At 24.3% G+C, this 12,879-nt stretch overlaps 3 long non-coding RNA genes across 4 annotated transcripts in view; 1 reads left to right on the forward strand and 2 right to left on the reverse strand.

Annotated features, from left to right (window-relative positions):
* The window catches only part of LOC115033895, a 43,948-nt gene that overhangs the window by 27,290 nt on the left and 3,779 nt on the right, over window positions 1-12,879 (reverse strand). The window lies entirely within an intron of this gene.
* Window positions 3,024-4,413, reverse strand: LOC100571349. Its single transcript, XR_510413.3, has 3 exons — window positions 4,299-4,413; window positions 4,087-4,234; window positions 3,024-3,148 (listed from the first exon to the last, which is right to left on the reverse strand). It is a non-coding gene; the product is annotated as an uncharacterized LOC100571349 (long non-coding RNA).
* Window positions 7,303-9,300, forward strand: LOC100571263. The gene is made up of 3 exons (XR_510412.3): window positions 7,303-7,438; window positions 7,539-7,686; window positions 9,167-9,300. It is a non-coding gene; the product is annotated as an uncharacterized LOC100571263 (long non-coding RNA).

A 12,879-nucleotide genomic window follows, 5' to 3' on the forward strand; every position in this document is an offset into this window, starting at 1 on the left:
TAATATATAATATGCAGTTATACACTTTGAAATTTAATTTATAACCATTAACACAATATTATAGTAATTTCGTATACTTTGGTTGATTACTGATAAGTTATTTATAATCATCTATAACCGATTTACCGAATGCGTTTCAAAGAAGTAAAAATAGTTTTTATTTATATATTTCAAAAAGAGTGAAATTTTAAATTTTGAAAAATTTCAAACTAACAATTTCAATTTCAGAACCCTAATAATATAATAAACGAATTTTTGTCCTAAGCTTTTGTTTTTGCGTTTCTGTCTACACTCTTTAAATATGCAAGGATGTTTTGATGAAATGTTTTCAAATCGAATATTTCTTGGTTATAACTACGATCATGAATTTCATTGAATACGAATAAACAATAAGTATAAAAAGAAAAACTTTAATTACCTTCATTATATTACAACAAAGACCTACGTAGGTAGTTAAAATCGTACTTTAAGCTGTGATTTTGTGCTTGTTCGTAAATAGTACATATTTTATTTATCATTTGTAAACGCCGGAGTCCTTTAGAACAATTTAATATTTAAATTACAATAATTAATACAATACATCACATAAATGCATAATATACTAGTAATATAATAAATCCAAAATACAGTGCATTAGATTTTTAGATTCTGAGTGAAACGATGAATGTATTGATTTTACAATGATTTGTGTTTTTTTTTTGTTTTTTTTTTGAGCCTGTCATCACCTTTTCGGACAGTAAAAGTGCTTGGATTTTCCTCAACAGTACCTTTCCTGTTAGAAAAGTGAATGTAGTTGGTACTTTGGGGGTCAAAAGTCAAAATGTCCTAGTAGTTTTCAAAAGCACCGTGAAAAACAAAAGAAAAGTTAAGGGAAAATGGGAATTTTTACGCAAAATCTGTTTTAGAGAAAATCGATTTTGGTTTTTGGTACAACTCTAAAACAAATGCCCGTAGGTGCATACAATTTTGACTGAATGTTTATATTAGCATTTTCTATACACCATAACATTTTTCAAATATTTTGATTTTTTTTGAGCTGTTTACGGACATTTTCAGTTTCCATTTTATTTAGTTTTTTTTTTCTATAAATATCAATAAAATTTTATTTGTTGGTGAAAAATGCTTGAAAATTGAATAGAAGGTTCTAATTATATTGTTTCAAAGACAGGTGAAAAAAATTAAAAATCCATAGTCACAATTTTTTTTTATAACCATCTAAAGTTCAAATATTGACAAAATACGTAAAAATGACGAAAATTTGCAAATTATTTTTAGTTAGAAATTCATGAAAAATTTTCTTTTTAAATCTAAGATTTAAAAATTTAATACAAGATTCCTCATAAGTTTTTCTATCTTTTTTAAAAAAAAAATGTCTACAAGCAAGTCAAATTAAATTTTTATGAGTTTTTGAAGTTCATATTTTTACAATTTTTGGTATTCACTCGATTTCTCACGTAACAATTTTCTTATTTTGTTGTAATTAAAAAATGAATGACTGTAGATACTTGAAAATTTCACTGAATATTTATATTAGCATTTTCTATATACGAAAATATTTTGAAAATAATTTGACTATTTTTGAGCTGTTTACGGACATTGTCAGTTTTAAATTTTTTTAGTTTTTTTTCTATAAATATCAATTAAGTTTTATCTGTTGGGCCAAAAAGTGTAAAAAATGAATACAAGGCTCCTGATAAATTGTTACAATAGCAGTTGAAAAATATTAAAAATACATAGGCACAATTTTTATTTATAAGGATTTAAAGATCGAATTTTGACAAAATTTATCAAATTTAAAATTGAATAATTATTTGGTAGTTAAAAATATATAAAATGTTCAACTTTTATACCTAAGGATTGAACATTTCAAACAAGATTCCACGGAAGTAGTTAATTCTGTTACCAAAAAATCTAAAAAAATACATAAGCACAGTTTATTTTTATAGTCATTTTAAGCTCAAATTTGGACGAAATTAAATATTAAAAAACCTAGAATAACTATCTTAGTTATTTTGTTGTGATTGTATAATATAATTCGTGGGTACTTGAAACTTCTAAAGTATACTATAATATATTTATATATCTACGATAGTACCACGATTTGTTGTTAATGTATAACGCGTTATAAGTTCCTAATAGATATAATTGTGATATGATTAATTTGGAATTTATTATAGATACCTATTATTGGTCAATTTTTTTTTTTAATACCATAGATAAGTAGGTAGGTATATAATATATCTTATACCTAGACTGACATACCGTCTCCGCTCAGAATCCTACTGTACATCAGAGCGACATCCACTTACCCACCTTTTTACTAATAATTTTGATAGTTGGAATATATTTATAATTAGACGTATTCGGGTATGTACACATTGTATGTAGGTATGACGTATTTATGTATGTTTGTTTGTGTGAGTGTGTTTTGTGAAGGAAAAACACCGAGAAGGAACATAATAATAATTAGTATCGTAATCCCGTATAGTTTTATTTCTAAAATCTAAATTAATACAAACTCTAAAAACAACAACCGATTGGCACTCTTATTAATTTATTATCATTGTCCATTGATCCCAGACTTCAGTTAACTTACGAGTTGCGACATTCGTGTATGGTAAGCTATTCAACTATTCTGCGTATTGTGTTAATTTAGTTGTATACCTTATCCTAGCTTGATTAAAATTTGTTTTGTTGTGACGCGTGTTTACTTTAATCTTACAATTTGAGCAAAATATGACTTAAAAAATTGTTTTTTTTCCCTATTCTGCCGGTAGAAACCTTTGCCCCGCTCTATTGAAAACTGAAATAACGCCACTGTATGTTATTAATGATACTTGCTATTGTATTCATGATCATATTATTAACATATTAATACAAATCGATAATATGTTTCTAAAATATGATGTGATACGAATAATATATTATAATACATGACACCACCTCATGATTAAATAATCACGAATATTATGATAATAATAGAGTATAGACAGTGGAAGAGGTCAAAAAAGTACACCAAAAAATTATATTCATGAGTGATTTATTTTACGGTGTCAATACTGATATGAATTACATATTATTATTGCACTGTTTGGGCTATGGAATTTTTGAGCTTTGCAATGTATGAATTACATTATAATTAACAGTTCTGAAACAAAACAAAAATACAATGTAAATCAAAATGACAAAATATATATTTTAATGATAAAAGTCATTTAACATGAATTATATCATATAATAGAGTAAATAATAGTATGAGAACATAATATAATAATATATAATATTGGCACACATAAAGAAGAATTATTCGTATTCAAACATTTCAAACAGCTGTTTTATGTTCTAAAGGGCAACAAAAAATACTAATAAAGGCATTAATATTTACTTATTTGTACCTATATAATATGCTGATTTTTTTAAATCACCACCTTATCACTAAATAGGTATTTAACTACTATAAGTAGTAGTATAATATTATTGTAGAGTTTAAATGAGTTTAATTGTTTAATAATACCATAATAAATCATCATAATAAGAATAGTTCATAATCAAACTTCTATTATTATGTCAGGTTAACAAGTCAAAAAAACGTTTAAATTTATAATTGATATTTTTCATAATTGTTGATTTAAATTTTTTGAATAAAACAATGTACGTTCAAAGTTTTTAATAATAATTAATTTAGGATCATGTACCTAATTCATATTAAACCCATTAATCGTACCATTAAACATAAATACTTATTGGTATTATGTTATCTTAATTTAAGCTTTAAATTTATTGATATTGAAACGAGACTTTCGTATGAAATATGTTTTTAAAAAGTTGATTTAATTATTTTTTTTCAACCATAATATAATAAAAAAATAATAATAATAATAATCGAGAAAATATTTTTAGCCATTAAATTCATCAAATTAAAACTATAATTAAACTATAAGTACATAATATTATGTTTATAGTTGGTATACATTTATTGTTGTGATTGTAATTTCAAACATATTATGAATTTTGATTATGAAATCTTTCATAATATCTTTGGATATTAAAATAAATTGAATAAAATCTAAAATCTATCCAACTCACCATCAGTTGGTTGGTGGCTGGTGTGGCCTTGGCGACGGTCTTGGTGGCTTTGGCAGATTGGACTTGTCCAACGACAACGATGTTCATGGATACTTTTTCAGCGCCCATTTTTGATATGTTGGTTGGTTTTTGAAGATTAAAATGAAAACTACAAGTGGGAAAAAAATAATTATTAATTTGAAATAAAACTATTACTGTCGTTTTGTACTCACCAAAAAATTGATCTGTAAAAAAAGATGTGTTATGCCGGAATCAAGATCTCGGACGCATTTATATACACTACCGCCGAGTAGTTTAAAGTGGGGCGGTGGCGTGGCGTGATAATCATAATATTTATACAATTTTTTATTTACAAATCAAGATGTTCAGATCAAACCACGAATATTATGCATAGCTTTCAAAATTCACATAAAGTGTCAAATTAAACATTTTTAAATTCAAATGTAGTTCCGCTATGGTGAATATTTAAATAAATTATCATCAGAATTGTTTATCAAAGTAAACAATTATAAGCAACATTCGTATATTGAAAACAACGCACGTACAAAATGAGATTAATAAAACTTGTAAAATAAATGATTTTGAATCGTATACGTTTTTACACAATATAATAATATAAATAAAACTTTTATGTTCATTCAGGTGTTAATAGAATATATTTTATACTTGTTTATAGACAATAAATTACTTATACCTATAAGCGCCTACCAGGAATGATTATTGATCATATCTTTTCATTTAAATCGTTACAAAAAAGAAATTATTAAATAAATAAATAATAAATAGGTACAACTAGTTAGTCCCAGAAAATTTTTTATCAAAATCTTTAGACATATTATTATATGTTAGCCAAAACCGTAATCATATCCAATAACATTTTACGTATCATTCGTTTGAACATTCTACTTTAAATGTATGCTGAATGGTGTCTGTCCCCGCGAAACGTGTTTTTACACTAGAAATATAGATGTGTGGCGTCATCTTAAGTTACTACAATAATGAAACAAAAATACTTAAAACTATCCGATTTTAACAAATCTAAATTTGTGAGTATTATTTACTATTAAATAGTGGTTTTCAAAAATCGATTTAAAATGGTCAGTGGAATACTACGAAATATAATATTTTATTTATTTATTATTATGCCTTATGTAGTAAACCCAAAAACTATAATATTATTTTAAATAAAATAATATAGAATAAATAAATTATACATATTGTAGTATAATTTATTTGTAATAATGTAGGTATTAATATGAAATATAAAGTAATCCGAAATAACAGGAAACGTAGGCCAAAGGTGAAAACAACAAGTTGTTTTACCTAGTCACACATTAATGCAATTCAACAATATTAGGGATGTATTAATACCCACAGCCATAATATGATATTAAACATGACCGTATGCAGCATTTATTTTTATTTTTTTTTTTTTTGGGGGGGGGGTTCATTTTAATATAAAACTAAAACATAATTTTCAAGAATATGAATTAAATATGACCATATAATAGGTCAATTTATATCACTAAGTATACTTTACGCTATTATTGCTATTAAAGTAATTTATTTTACTTTTAGTAATAACTAATAAGTACCTACAGTAGGTTGAATTAAATTTTTCCAGAAAAATTGTTTTAAAATATCATTGTGTGTATAAGATAATATAATAATATACCTACCCACAAAAGTTTCAAGTACCCAGTCCACAAATAGTATTTTTAAATTATACAACAAAATAACTAAAATCGTTATTCTTTTTTTAAATATCTGATTTCTTCGAAATTTAAATTAAAACGTCTATGAAAAAAACTGTGCTTATTTTTTATGTTTTATATATTTTAGTTACAATATAGACTAGGCACTTATCATAATCATTGTTTTAAATTTTCAAATTTTAGCAATAATATATAAAGATTTTATTCATTTTTAACTATAAAAAAAGTTGCAAATGTTCGATCTTGATGAATTTAATACCTAATTAAATGCTCATAAACTACCTTTAATAGTTTTTCACTGGTATTAAAATACTTATGAAGGACCTTGTATTTCATTTTCAATTTTTTTGTCTGAACGAAGAGTTATTTATCGACAGTAATTTATGAAAAATTTAAAAAGTAGAAAATTGCCTTATGCTATAAACGGTTTAAAATTAGTAAAATAATTTAAAAATGTTTTCATGTAAATAAAACTATTATCTAAATATAAAATGAAAGTTTTAAGTACGTACGGTTATTAATTTTTGAGTTATATCAAACAAACTATATCGATTTTTTTCAAAAACTCGTTTTTGCGTAAAAAACCCTGTTTTTCCTTCATTTTTTTTTTTTAGTTTTTTCTTGAAGTTTTTAAGACTATTGGGCCACTTCAGTGTACCAACTGGCCACTACATTCAATTTTTCACCTCTAGAAAAGTTATTGAAGTTGAAAATCGAAGCATTATTTTGACTATAGGTACTTCTCATGTATACAGGCATAAAAAAGTAGATACCAGTGTAAAATCAATACATCTATCCACTCAGAATCTAAAAAACGATGTTCTTAATAATATAAAATAAAAAAATATGGGTTATGTTTAAAATAGGAAATTCATATGAACACAAATTATAATTGAAAAAGTGTTAATATCTAAGCTTTTGTAAAGTTTATGTTTAAATAGAAGGTATTATTTAAACTTAAAGTTCATAAATAAATAATTGAATAAATTAATTAGAAAAGAAAAAAATGAGGTGACCATAGTTGGTAAATTACCCTGAATAAGTACTTCGAAAATTAAATAAAATAATTATATGTTTAAAGAATAATAAACTGAGTAATCATAAGACTTTAATATAGCAATAATAATCGTAAAAATAGAAATTTATTCCATTGCTGCATGCAATAAATATATTCATGTTTCGTATTGTGGCATAATAATTAGTATTGATAGTTAGTGGACTCTTTTGTTAAGGAAACTATGCTTTAATAATTAAAAAAGATATTTCTATGATGTAAGTCAAATTCATATGTCTGTCGTAGATGTTAACCAAAATTGGAAAATAAGAAAATCTCATAACGATCAATAATTATCAACCATTTAGTAGAATTACATTATTTAAATGGACGGTTTGGGGTCCTTATAATTATATAATTTTTTCCAATTGAACATTACTCCATGGACATGTTTTAAAGCAAAACAGTAAAATGTATTATCACGACATCGTCCGACGCACGATATCAGCTACACGTATCACCGTCAAGAGTTCTAATCACGCCATCACGCCACAACACATTAAGCGAACGTCGCCACTGTATAAAAGGACGTACTGATGCTTAGTTCCGGTATAACGCAATTTTTGTGCCAATACAATCATCAGTGAGTATCTTACCTGACGGGACTTATAAATATTTCTTTGACTTGATTTAATACTTGTTCATATTTTATAATATTTTTATTTTGTTTTGTCTACGAGCAGTTTTCACTTTACTCCTCGAAAAACCAACCAACAACCAAAAATGGGCGCTGAAAAAGTAACCATGAACATCGTCGTCGTCGGACAAGTCCAGTCTGCCAAGGCCATCAAATCGGTCGCCAAAGCCACCCCATCCACCAGCCAATTGATGGTGAGTTAATGATTCTTTAATTGTTTGATAATTTAGAATAATATTGTGGGATGGTATTTTTTTCCGATAAGTGTTGTTATTAATTTGTTTCAATTTTCTTTTATTCGTGTGTACCTTACGAAGACCGTTATATTTATTTCGTTTTTGACAGGATGGATAAATTAAACAATAAGTACAATTAATTTTTGTTTCACACAAATAAATACAATTCATTATTTTCAATAGGTATTTTATTGTTACTCTATTCGTCACATTTAATTAGGAACGGTGTTTACAAATTACCTATGTAGAGATGGATAAATTAAATAATTTAAAATAATAATATTATATACAATTAAAACTGTACAGCTTATATAGTACTAGTTGCCCGACATTCCTCCGGAAGAAATTATTTTTTTATAATTTAATTAAAAATCATATGACTATTTTTTGGCTATACAAATAATATAATATAATTACATATTGTAGTTATTGTTATTGCTAATTTCTGAATATTATATATTCTACATTTTGAATTAAACCACTGAAGTGGTAAATTGTATTATTTTTATTATAGAATAGAGATAAGGTAGAAAAAATGTAACAATAAATTATTTGTTCAATGAATAATATATATTTCAAATGGAAAAATGCAAGTGCAAACAAATAAATAAATAATTAATAATAATAATAAATAAACAAACAAACCGGTTTCCTTCGTCTCCAAAATCAAGTTAGATTCTTATATATATAGATTACAGGTTAATTGTATTATAGTACTAACTTTTGACTTAATATGTTAAATTTGTTTGCGTATAAGAGATAATACGCTCAAACGGCTTTCTTAACCATGATTATAATTTTCATAATATTTAAAATAATTTCATGTAAATATTTTTAAAAATTGAAAAGAATTATTGTCAGAGTTCCGATTGTTTTTTGATAATTTTTATATTATTTTATTTATAATAACTTCAAATCAAATAATTAAATATTTATTCATTTTATGTTTCATTAAAATCTGTTTATTGTTTAATTAATAATATTAAATTATTTTAAAGTTCAACTATAACAAATTTTCATTTATTTTTCTTTTCCGTAACAAAATGAAGTAGGCACCTATAGTATACAATTTGTATGATACATAAATGTGGCATCAAAACTTCATATTATTATTATATTATATTATATATTACATATTATATTTTATTAGTATAAATTACTAAATACATAGGTATTTTTTTTATATTTTTACAATTAAATTAATTAAATTTAAATGATATGCCAAGGACTAGAATAAATATATCTAAAAATTTAAAAGTATTTTAAATGTATTTTTATCTGTATTTAAATTTAATTTTAAAAATATTTTTTTCAATACTGTAAACTGTAAAGTATAATGAATTTTGTAATCTTGTTAGAATTTATTATTTAATTCTATCAAGTATAAAATTATACTTTAATATATTGTATTAATCGACTATTTTTTGATTTGTTCCAGAGCTGTTAATTCAAGTCCACATCAATCCCAACCTCAAAAATGCCATAGCCCAATCAGTACATAATTTTATAATTGATTTTTAATCATAATAATGTGTATTGACATTGCAAAATAAATCAGTCTCGTCCGTCAATCAACTTGTTGATTATTTATTTGTTCCATTCTAAGTTCTCATCATCGATTATATGTCTCTATTATATTATTTTAATAGAATCTCAAAAATATAATAGTGTGCAGGAATTTAAAATTTGTATACTAACTGTAAATTTGGTAGGTACTTACAAATTTCATAATTGTGTCATTTAACTACAATTATAGCACCTACATAAGCTAAATTTAAGTATTTTCAACGTAATAATGACTTTTATATGGCATTTTTTTAAATTGTTTTTAGGACTTTGGATATAATAATTCAATAGTAATAAAGAGTAGAGAAATAAAAATGTACTGCTTAAATATTTACCTCTGCGGCATGTCTACCTGTAAAAAAAAAACTATAGTATTCTACTCGTTATTTTTCCTCTACTAGGAAAATCTATAAACCATAATCATGTTTTGTTAATAAGTAACCATGGAAATGAAAACCTTAGGGAAAATCATGAAGGTATCAAGCCCAAAAAAAATATTGTTGATAACATTTTATTGCTACAGAGAATAATAAATACTTGAACAAAAGGTGTAATAGGAGTTACCTACCTATGTAATATAGTAAAATATTTGCAATTATATTTTAAGTTACGTGTGTATGGTTGCACGTATTATATTATACTATTTTTCTGGTGTAGAGATTCTTATGTTAATATTTTAACTTTCTAATTTTTTACATATTTCTATGAAATGTATATTAATTGAATATTTCTGAACAAATGCATATTTTATATTTATTAAAATTAGTAATATTTAGTTTCAATTAATGTTGTTATTTTTTTTAACAAGCGAGGTTTAATACTTTTACCTGAACTAAGCTTTTAAATTAATTAACTGTCATCAATCCACCTACTTAAAATAAATAATATAGTCAGGACACTGATTTATTTCAACTATTTATTTAATATATCGTAGGTAATATATAGCTTGTTATAGTAAATATCAGATGTTCACAAGAACATTATTAGATTTTGAACCCTCATATTACTCTCAAAACTCTCTTATACTTTTATATATCATATTATAGTCCAAATGTCTAATATGTTCTTACTTATAATCAAAAAATACGCTCTAATCTAATAATGGGTAGGTATTAAGTTTAAATACATCTACCTTAATTTCTTGTTTAAATTACCTGTTTTAATTGACGCTTTAGAGTTTTTATGTGTATATCAACAACAAAATGTTGTAGGTAAACGAGATAATAACGGGCCTCCACGTGAGTGAGAGAGATAACTCGGTGAGGCCCAGACATTTTTCTGATACCAAGTCAAATTAAAAATAAATTTAATAATATAATATATTAATCATACAATATCGATGTATAATATACTATTATTAATTATTATGATATTCTTCTTTAATATGCATATAAATATTATATATAATGTTATTTCATCAAATTAGTTTGCTAATGAAATGTTTTTTTTTATTATTAAATTACCAATTATCAAACACGTTTTCAAAAGAGTATATTAGTATACCCATTATCAATAAATATTATTATACAATATTGTAGGTTATTTTTTGTACTATTTTTTGTTCTTTTATTAAAATGCAGTTGTAATAAAAAAATTTTTTCGTTTAATGTTCGTCCTTATTCTTTTCACATTAATTGTAATATTATAATATTTATTTGAAAAAACGAACTTAGGTTGATTGTTTTATTAAAAACAGTTACTTATGGTAAATTACTAGAACTTTGTATAGTGCAACTAGGTACTCAACATATTATGTTGAACGAATATTTTAATAAGCTCCAACCTAAATAGTAAATATATTATATCGTATGTTACCAATAATCCATTTTTAAAATAAAACACAAGCCCACAAAATAAATCTCAATCGAAAACAATGTTCCAAAAAAACAAAATAATTATTACAATCATTTTAACACCTTATACGCTAAATATTACGTTTTATTTAACACTTACTTACAATATCCAACAAAATGTTGATCGCAACATTGCATACTAATATAATTAGTAAAATATAAAAAATTTTATTTTATTTAATTGCAGAACTAAGAGATCATTGATAACGATTTGTTATTATTCTACTAATACAGTAGACGCCGCTTATAAGACCCACGGATATAAGGTTCAGTCGCTTATTAGACTCAAAATCGTCTGGAACGGTCTGGAACGGTCCGAACGTATCCAAATACATTAAAAAAAAATCGGTTATAAGACTCAACACTTCGGTTATAAGACTCAAATTTCGTAAAATAAATAGTAGAAAATAAACTTTTTTGGTTATAATTTAGAAATAAATTGGTATTGAAAAATTAAATAATATTCGTGTTAATTATTTCTAGTTTCTGTTGGTACCTTATAACGTATAATAATTTTTATATGTAATATTTACCTATTATAATTTTAGTTTTTTTTATCGGGATTATTAAATTTATTCAATAATAAAGTATATAATATGTAATATGTGTTAATGTATTAAAATCAAAGCAAAATATGTAGTGAAATAAAATTTATAAATACCTAATTATTTTTTTTTTTCCACTTCGCCTATAAGGTTCATTCGGTTATAAGACTCACTTTGTGCTGGTCCCAAAGTGAGTCTTATAAGCGGCGTTTACTGTATATTGTTATTAATAACAACACTCAACAAGTGTTCACCAAGCTCAATGACCGAATACTTCGAAAAGTAAATTGTCTGATTGCTCTGACTACCTACGGCTAGTGTTAGAAAATTTCATGAAATTAAAAAAATTAAATATTTCAAATGTGTGAAAAATTTCAGTATTTTAATAAATTTTGTTTTATTTTTAAATAAGTTTTATAGTTACATATTATATTGTCATAAATTACCTTCATAATTATATGGTATACCTATATGTATACGTAACCTTTGGTATTATATATTTAAAATGGTATTCAACATTTTTAAATATTTTAATGTTTAAATGATACTAGTATAGCCAGTAGGTATACAATATTATACATGTATAGTGTATAAGTAGTATACCTACTGAATTCTTATATTAGAATTTAGAACACTGAACACTGTGTTAAAAAAATAAATAAATAGTGATTTTATTTGTGTTAAAAAAAAATTCAATACTTCACCATTTAGTGAAATATTTCATACTCCAAACACTATACTTACGGCTAACAAATAATAGTTGAAGTGCTTAATATTATAATAATAATAATAATAATAAGTTTATTTTTTTAGCAAAAACAATATACATTTACATAAATACATTAGAATAAATACATATGACACAATGTTTGCAACTCCCCTTTAAGCGTAAGCTTGTTTTGGGGGGTATAAAAGTTTGAGTACAATACAAAATTGGAAAAAATAAAAGATAATACAAATTATTATAAGATTTACATAAACTAAGAAAAACTAAGATAAACTAAGAAAAAAGAAAAATATTTTTAGTAAACGATATAAACGAAGATATATTTACATCAATTAATATAGTATGATATACTCGCAAAAATTATATCAAATTAAGACGTTTTATCATAAGTTTAAGTTTGAGAGATCTAAAGTTTTCAGAAAAGATTTAAATATACATATATTTTTGTAATTATAAACAT

Source organism: Acyrthosiphon pisum, chromosome A1 (assembly GCF_005508785.2).
Source record: "Acyrthosiphon pisum isolate AL4f chromosome A1, pea_aphid_22Mar2018_4r6ur, whole genome shotgun sequence".
In the NCBI taxonomy this organism is placed as follows: Eukaryota; Metazoa; Arthropoda; class Insecta; order Hemiptera; family Aphididae; genus Acyrthosiphon; species Acyrthosiphon pisum.